The sequence below is a fragment of the Lacerta agilis genome, chromosome 1, assembly GCF_009819535.1.
Source record: "Lacerta agilis isolate rLacAgi1 chromosome 1, rLacAgi1.pri, whole genome shotgun sequence".
NCBI lineage: Eukaryota > Metazoa > Chordata > Lepidosauria > Squamata > Lacertidae > Lacerta > Lacerta agilis.
Genome location: NC_046312.1, coordinates 60,965,856 through 60,973,575, shown reverse-complemented (window position 1 = coordinate 60,973,575; position 7,720 = coordinate 60,965,856).

Sequence of the window (7,720 nt, the reverse complement as noted above, 5' to 3'; positions counted from 1 at the left end):
TTACAATAGCCCTGTTCAGGTGTTCTGATGCCAGTTAGAGTAATTACCTGGGGAAGAGGCATGGGGATGAGCATGCTAGCTGCACCCTCTGTCATTCACATGACTTGGTTGGCAAGTGCATGAAGTGGGGTTCTTCCAGGATTCTAAAATGTGTGTGTGAGTGTGTGTCTTCACAAGTGCAACAGAATCTCTGCTTCAGAGAGTCACATTCAAAGTTGGCTTTCTATAGCTAATGAAGTGAATGAGAGCCACAGGTACCAGCCATTTTGCGTGGCCAGGCAGAGTCTCCCAAACCCCACGCAGCCCCTGAGCGGAATAATGACACAAGACAACGTGCTATGGGATTAAAATTGGCCACAACTTTATTAAGATTCAGATGTAGGGAGACCTTGGCTCAGGCATTGGGCGTTTATCCTTCCCAGCCCCCCAGCCGGGGGTCTGGGTAACTTCAGGGTTATCCAGCATGTGTGGGGATTGGGCTAAGTCTGAAGAACATGTGTTCAAGCAGATAGCCCGCCCCCCGTTTGCCGCCGCTGGAGGGGGAGGGTAATGACAATCTCTGGGTGTATGGCCAATGCCTCCCCCCAAGCCCCTTTAACAGGAACCCTGTTATCGCCGCCGCACTGGGGGCATGGAGTCACCGCCCCACCCCCCCATTTAGAAAGATGACTAAAGGATTCCGCCCAAGGCCTGCAACCGCCAAAGTTGTGACGAATTGCTACTACGGGAAAGGCGAAACCTGCCAATGCAGGGAAACTCCTTTCCGGCCCTTCAACAGCGGCCTTGACATAGCAGCGCTTGCATGCATGTGGAAAAGAGGTTAACCTGTAAAGTAAGCGTTAATTGAGGGAGTGGAGGGTGGTAGATGCTCTGGAGCCGACTGCTGCTTCTCAGGTAAGCTATACCTTCTATTGTGTACTGTGTGGTCCCTCCTCCCACCTGGCCAATCCCCCTGGCAACATATCCCCAGGCAGGATTGGCGGCTGACTGGGGTAGGTGGAGACCACAGGTATCTTGCCCGGGAAGGTGGTGCCAGTCCGAACTGCGAGGTGCTGCTCTGGGATCTAAGGGGGCTGCGCATGACCATGCAAAATGTGCACCCCATTTGATGTGGGGAACGGTCATTCCAAAGAAAAAGAACGAGAATCTGTAACGCTATTTTCTCATTAGTTTGTAGGAAATGGACAATTCAAAGATGTCATTGACTCGAGAAACCAGGTCCTTGGCCTGAAGAGCAGAGTGATGACCAAAACCCTCCAGAGCTAAGCTAAGACATAAACATTGACTACTTGACCTCAGGAAGATGCTTGCTGTGATTGCTTCATGCTTTCAAAGTTTCAGGCTCACGTTATTAAACATTCAGCACCGTGGAACATGATGGGTCTTCTGATCTAACCTTCTCTTAAGTGCATTTGATACAATCTCCAGTGTCGCTTCCTTCTCTGTATTCTATATTATGTTTCTTTCTGGCCGTTTGCATTCTGGATGTTAACTCTTCATTGCACAAAAAAAAAAAACATATAGAAATCTATTCCCAGCTTGACAGATTCAACAATATATTGAAACGATATATTTTTTTCTAAACTAAAACATGCAGAGTGAAGTGCACTTAGGAGCTTTAGTCACACAAAATGGTTTATATAACTGTCGGATAATATATAGGCGGAACGTTTTGAAACATTCACGATCGTGACTCCTTGTATACTTTATGTACAATCTCCACTTGATAATATATACCCTCCAACATTTCTCCAGTGGAAATAGGGACGTCCTAAGGAAAAGTGGGACAGCTTCTGTAAATCCGGGACAGTGCCTAGAAAATAGGGAAACTTGGAGGGTCTGAGAAACTGCATACACGTTCACTTTGCTATTCCTTCTGTAGCATTGGTTCCCAAGAGTCTGGGTGGGTTACAACTTGTACAGATATTCACATTTTGAGTGGTTGTTATTGTCAGTGGCACTTCTTACCAATTTGTGCTACATGTGTTGGGAACTTAGCATCTACACTGCAGTAGAGTCCACTAGGGAAGTAAAATTATCCGACGAGTCAGAACCACCATTGTCTAAAACTGTGTGATTGGACGGTGATGCTGATTTTTGTACAAGGAAAGAAGCGTTAAGGAGGGGATTTCGAGTGGGGAAGCAGAACCGGTGGGGAGGGTTAGTCCTTTCTCCACTTGCCATTTCTTGCTCCATTTCATACACAGACACATACTGTCCATATATGGTTTCTCCTCAGTAGCATTAAAGATGGAACCTCATTGCGGGACACTTCACATAAGAGAAAGATGCTAAAGTGTGATTTGAAGTAGAGAAGCTATAGGCAGGGGGAAGATGAAGCGTGTTGTCCTTCACCACCTCTGCGCTCAAAATCCCTTCACTCAGCTCCTTTTCTTTTCTTTTTTTAAAAAATAATAATAATTTGAATTCTTGAAGACATTTTTACATAATACTAGAAGCAGAGGTCATCCAATGAAGCTGGATGTTGGGAGGTTCAGGGCAGACAAAAAGAAGCACTTTTTCACACAGGATATAGATTTTTTAAATTAGTTTTTATTAAAGATTTTCTGGCATAATAAACAAAGAAAGAAACAAAGAAAAGTATGTATAGCATCTCCACTTTCAATTCATTTTTTTCACAGTTGCTTTACATTAGGTATGAGACACTGTTGTCATACATGATGCAGTTGGGGAGGGGGAGATAGAGAGATGTTGGGTTGTTGCCCCAACAACCCCTCCACCCCACCCCTGCTCACACAGCCAACCAAGCTCTGGACTTTCCATTCTCTCACAAATGCCTACTAAAATAAATAAATGTATAAATAAAGGACTCGTCCACATGATGCTGACACAAAACCCCTACACATGATAAATGTTAAATGTTTGTTGACTTTCTTGTTTTATCTTTTTTATAGACCACTTTGAGTAGGCATTCCCAAACTCAGCCCTCCAGATGTTTTGGGACTACAACTCCCATCATCCCTAGCTAACAGGACCAGTAGTCAGGGATGATGGGAATTGTAGTCCCCAAACATCTGGAGGGACGAGTTTGGGGGTGCCTGACTTTGAGGGTTTCTCTTCTTCAATACAATCAAACAGTGTATACATTTTATTACATAAATAAAGATATAAGATTCACTCCAACAAGGTGTAATGATGACCACCAACCCAGGTGGCTTCCAAAGGCAATTAGGCACATCCATAGAATCAATGGCTACTAGTCATGAAAGCTGCATGTATCTCTAGTACACCTCTGAATACCAGATGCTGGGGATCATGAGTGGGAGAGGGCTGTTGTGCTCATGCCCTGCTAGTGGGCTCCCCTTAGGTACCACTGTGGGAATAGGATGCTGTGTAAGTAGGTGTGTGTGAATCTGAATTTATGATATGGTTTATCTATGTAGATCCACACCATGTGCTTAAAGTATATCCAATGTACATATAAAGTATATTTAAAGAAGCCTGGGAGCTGTAGTCTGCCCCTCACAGAGCTACATTTCCCATCACTCTTAACAAACTACAGTTCCCATGATTATTTAGGGTTAAATATGCTTTGAATGTGTGCTGAATGTGCTTTAAAAGTATGGTGTGGATCTGTCCTCCTTTTTAATGGACCACCTGTAGGTAAAAAAGATATATGGATTCAGATTGTTGAGTTCTACACAACTCATGTTTGATTTACGTTACATAAGTTAATAACCACAAAAAAGTCCTCTGGCATCACCACAAAGGCAAACTAGTTGATTTTGCCACAAGCTTTCATAGGTTCACTCTCCTTCTCCGATTGTCTTCACTAACCAGGCACAAAATTAGCTTGAGGACATCTTCAGAGCTTTTTTACACCTAGATAATTTAAAATTGATTAGGTGAATCAAATAAACACACCAACGCAACTTACCAGCTTCCTGATCCTTGTGACTCTCTTGCGGTAATTGTCATCTCTGCCTCCTGCTGAAAAAAGGAGCAGGCCACTTTCTCACTTCTCCAGTGGGAGCCTATGGGGAAATCAGTCGGCTTTCCTGCTCTTTTTCCTTTGGCCTTGCTTAAGTTTTCATCACTTGACTCCAATGGAATGTCAATTCACCACCAAATAAGAACATGGACGGCACATAATCTCAAGGCCTGTAGGAAGGCGAGGTTTCACACTCTGTGTTTCTGGTGATTTATCCTTGGAAGGAGTGAGGAACTAATTCACTTGTAACCCTTGTGTCAGCTGATAAAGCCGGTGTGCTTAGCCACGCTGAGTACCAAAGCTGTAAAAACTGTTCTACTAATCTAGCTCAGAGGTGGAAACTCCAGGTACTGTAACTGTTTTCACTTAAAATTGGTTTCTTTTCTGTAGGGAAACAGCTACACTAGAATCCACTAGTCTGGTTTCCCATCAGATAGAGCCATTCATAAGTTGCTAAGTGATTGCTTTATGGGGTGAGCCTCAAGGATGGATTTGTCCTGTAGAAGCACGAATCATGTCACATAAAATGCAATGCTTCGTAAAAGTAAGATGCTATGCAGGGAGTTCGCTCACTGCTTAGGTCACAACTTAATCAACTTGGTCTTTACTAGTGGCTTAGAGAGAGATATAAAACATTTTTTGAAAATAAAAAAAATACAGATTTCTGAAATACCATTAAACCTTTTTGAGTCCACGGCTCCCTTGACCAACTGCATTCTTTCTGCGGTTCCCCTGTGGGGAAATGCGCTCCGAGCCTCAGAAGGCTCTGCTTCAGTGCCAGACACTCAGCTCCCAGACAGGCATTGCAACACAGCAAGGAAAAGAAAGGCCAGCATAGTGCCTGCCTGCCTGCCTGCCCAGCCTCCCACTTGTCCATTCATTCCCAACAGAAAGGGCTGGCAGAATGGCTGGTTGGGCTCCCTCGCCAACTTGCTTGCTTACTCTGAGCATGCCTCAGCTCCTGGCAACCAGCACCCCCTAGCCAGCCTAAGAGGCACCATTCACCTGGGGAGCTTGTAGCCAGGGCTACTGCAACAAGCAGGTGTGCAAGCCTTTGGGAGGCAGAGATGCGAGAGGGTGTCAGAGGAGGGAGGGAAGAAAAGAGGGATGGAGGCCAGTATTGCCTGCAGCACCCTTGACCATCATTCAAGGCACCCCAGGGTGCCACGGCACCCTGGTTGAAAACCACTGCTTTAAATAAATAAGTATTGTTGATTTCAGTCACCTTTTGAATATTTCTAAATACCTGTTTTTAACAATATTTTTAATGTTCTGTTTTATATTTTGGAAAATAGCTTAGTGATCTCCCCCCGCCCAACCAAGTGGTATATAAATTTTGTTAAATTTGTTATACTTCCTAACTATCTTGCCACTGACTTGCATTCTTAGAATGTGAAGCACTGTAAGCCAGGCTATTCCACATGGGAAATCCTTGTTCCAAAGAGGCTGTTGTTGTTGTTGTTGTTGTTGGCTCCTAAGCTCCACCCACTTCAGGTTCTTAAAGGACCAACCCTCTGGCCTGAAGTTGGGTGCCTGCACCTTTGTTCCATAGCCTCCTACCAAGTGTGCTCCCTGTGGCCCTGGACTGGTGAGGTACAATGGGAGGCATTTGGTTCCTCAGGTGGCAGTTTCCATGAGGGTCCTGACTCTGGCCTAACAGATTCTGGTGGTACAGAAGGTTCTGTCCATCAGGCTCAAGCTGCATATATAGTATACATTTAAAACATTTTTATCCCAAAGAATCCTGGGAACTGCAGCTTTTTCCTCACAAATCCTTGCACCTTTAACTATATAGAGCTATAGTTCTTAGGATAGTTTGTGTGGGGTGGGTGGTTTAATGGTGTCTGTGCAACCTCCATTCTCCATCAGAAGGCTCAAGAGCCCTGAGGCAGGTCTGCATCTTTGTCCAGCTCTTTAGCTGGGGACTCTGCAGCCTCCAACCCTTGAGTTTGATTCACTGCTGGAGTCATGACGGAAGAAGGAGGTGGCAAATAAAGACTTGGTGTACAATGAGACCCAGCAGAAGACTGGGAAAGGGGATGAGCTGTTTGACAGGATATGAATCTTACTGTCTCTCCCAGGCATAGCAGTTTCACAGTTGCTGAGGCAGAGGCTGATAGTTCAGCAACACCAGAAGGGCCAAAAGTTATCCACACCTGCCTGTCATGTCTTATGGAACACCATTTTGCCCACACTGGGCATTCATTGACCACGATGAAGATTTATCTTTGCCTTGCTGTCAGTGTGGTTGTGTTTTACATTACTGTATTGGAATAAGAAAATGCTACATTCCCCAACAATCCTGTCAGTTCTGCAGGAAAGATTGATGCTTCTGTTTAATATAAACCACACTTTATACTTCTTAACAGGACAAATCCTGTTATTTATGAAGTCAAGACTCCCCCCCCCCCCCCGCAATAGCTGTGATTTAAGTGGTGGTTATGAGAAAAGCTCGTCTCTTGTGCTGCGTGATTCAACACTGATAAGGGAGGGAGAAGGAGGCTAACAATGTGCAAAGTGGACTCAAGGGCCTGAAACATGGATGAAGCCAATTGTCTCATCTATTATCTTGATGGCCTAGATTGTTTCTTCTGAATTTCCTGAATCTTAATCCAAGAGATCTCTTTTGTGTTATTTGGGCTATAAATTATGTATATACGTTCCCCACTCCCACCCCTTTTCCTTTGTGGCGCTCAGTTTCTTGGCTTCCTGTGAGATCTCATCAGCGACTAGGAACATGCTGGGACTCTGCTAGAATCTGTCTTAAAGGAGAGGAGGGAAAGTAACAGAGTGGCAATCTGGGATTTGCCAGAGTGCTAACTATCGTCGATTAATAGCTAATGACGTTACCTTGCAGGTCCGGCAGGCAGATGAACATTTCTGGCAATTTCCTTACAATAACGCTAGAGCTGGCATTTATCACTCCTTGGCATTTCAGGTAAATGTTACCACTCCCATGTCTCTTCCCCTGAAGCACCTCTGCCTTCTTCCCCATTTAGAGATGAGTGTTGTTTTCTGGTCTACCTCTCTCAGACACACACATGCATGATTGTTACCTGCAGCATGGTTACCGTCAATACATTTTGTCCAATTTCATCCTGACAGTCCCATGTGGTGGTGATTTCATTTCTTCCCTGGAGATGCGACGCCGGTGTTTTTTAGGAGAACGTGTTTCCTTTACCTTTCCTCAGTTTCTTTCTTTTTGGTCAGTTGCAAGGAATGCTTCCATCAACACTTTTGCTCTGAGTGATCACTCTTCATCTGAGTGTCTTCTCACCAGTGCATCCCAGCAAGGCTACTTAGCCAAGCAAGACAACTGTTTCCTTATGTCTCCTGTATCCCCTTATAAAACAACAGCCGCAGCTACTTCCAATTTTCTGGTAACAAAGCTGACTTGAGTGACATGCATATTTTTGTTAGAACATCAACATTGTCACAGTCAGATTTCCCCATCTACAATCCCATTTTCCCCTTTATTACTTCATTGCCAACTTTTCCACATACACTGGGTTATTCTTTTTTATGTAGGGAAAGTCCTTTCGTTGCTTAATGTGCAGGATGTAGTCAAAACATGTTTACTCCTCAGTCATTGCTTTTATCCCATTACTTCTAAATGTTGCTTCTTGTAAAATTCACTGTAAATATTCAAATAGTGGCAGATTCTCCCGGAGCCTGTGGAGAGAATTTTCATTATCCTTTTATGCAGTGTTTATAGAAGTTTAAACCATGAGATACCCATGGATCAAAATATCCCAGATGCCATTATTT